This window comes from Limulus polyphemus, unplaced genomic scaffold (assembly GCF_000517525.1).
Source record: "Limulus polyphemus unplaced genomic scaffold, Limulus_polyphemus-2.1.2 Scaffold1283, whole genome shotgun sequence".
Classification (NCBI taxonomy): domain Eukaryota; kingdom Metazoa; phylum Arthropoda; class Merostomata; order Xiphosura; family Limulidae; genus Limulus; species Limulus polyphemus.
Window position 1 is genome coordinate 220,149 of NW_013666893.1, and position 1,620 is coordinate 221,768.

Below are 1,620 nucleotides of genomic sequence, written 5' to 3' on the forward strand. Positions count from 1 at the left end.
CCATGTTTCAGTAGAAGGACACTCAGGTTGTTGGTATACTTCTTATATTCATATTAGCAAGGTTAACATTCCATGACTCGGGTAGTTCTCTGAATAAATATTAGGCCAAGATAAGACTTCTTAAAAAAATCTAGTGATCTAATTTCATGTAAAAGTAAGTGTTTCTTAGATTATCGTACATCGGCACCGCTATATCCTTGACATTTTCTTGAACCATACTTTCATATCCAACAATGATCTTTTATTCAAACCTTAATCAGTTCAATAAATATGTTTGTTAAGATAGAAACTTGATATCGAACTCCAGCATTCCTTAAGGTATTGCATATCCCGGTTAGTAATATGATTCTTTGTTTTTGTCGTTGTGTTACGTCATACACCCAATGTGCGGGATAAGAGACGATTTCGACGGAACTTCATGCGAATACATTTCGTATTTTCTTCTTCTCTCTCCAAATAAAAGCTCGTGTTTGTTTGTAAAACATGAACTAATATAGGAGAGGTTGTAAGTAATTAGTCCATGAATACTTAAATCTTGTTATCGTTTCAACAGGAAAACAGAAACAAACACACTTTTGGCATAAAGAGCGTCTACGTCACACATTTATATGTGTGTGTGAGGCTATGGAGTCTTACATTAGGTATATTAAATTAATCTATGTTAGCCCAAAACCTATATCGCATGCTGAGCTAGATAGATAGATAAAAAATAATCATGTTTATTTCTAAAACTCACGTTAAATATGAAGCTACAAAAGAAATCTTGTTTACTAACCACCGCCAGATCAAACTGTCAAGAAGCTGAAGTGAAGCGTAGGCTCGACTTTTTTACGTAATACAGGACAGGAAAATGGTAAGTACGATTATTGACGAGTGTAACAGTTTTCTGGGTCAGTAGTTGTGGATACTCTCGGATTATTGATGTCAATTATGAGTAACGGGATTTGATCGAGATAAATAAATAAAAAAAATTGTAATATTTTCCTCTGTTAATTGCAATGATATATTTTCATATATCACAATATTTACTTGTGAAATGTTTTTGCATTTCTGTTAATCACAATAAATGGCAGGGGGTTTCATGGGAAGTACTTTATCAGATATTCTTAAATTTAATTTTCTAATGCTCTTACGTTTCTGTTAATTACAAAACTTACTTTTAATAACCAGTAGTAGTTATCTAAGAAACATTTTGTTTTCTTATTGTAAAATATATTTTGTAATATTCCGGCATTTATGTAAATTTAATTTTCAGATAATGTAGTTTTGTGTTTTGCAGAAATTATCCGTGTTTATTATTTGGATGCAGTTGACACCCAACTAGATATATTAACCGTTATCAAAAATTACCACTACATTTAATTTGACTGAGAATATATTGTAAGGTAACACAATGTTTATAATACGTTCCAGAAAAGACCTGGGCGATAAATCTTGTATTTGGATACAGAAGGTGCGCTTGTTAGACACCCTAACAGAAGTCTGTCTACGTCACTTACTGGCCCGGCATGGCCAGGTGGTTACGGCGCTCGATTCGCAATCTGAGGGTCGCGGGTTCGAATCCCCGTCACACCAAACATGCTCGCCCTTTCAGCCGTGGGGGCGTTATAATGTGACGGT

General features: G+C 34.3%; 1 long non-coding RNA gene across 1 annotated transcript in view; it reads left to right on the top strand.

The window, feature by feature from the left end:
* The first annotated feature begins 573 nt into the window (after positions 1 to 573).
* The window catches only part of LOC111086640, a 2,880-nt gene continuing 1,833 nt past the window's right edge, over positions 574 to 1,620 (top strand). Inside the window, exon 1 of the long non-coding RNA XR_002611374.1 lies at positions 574 to 853. This is a non-coding gene — a long non-coding RNA (uncharacterized LOC111086640). The remainder of the gene's footprint in view (positions 854 to 1,620) is intronic.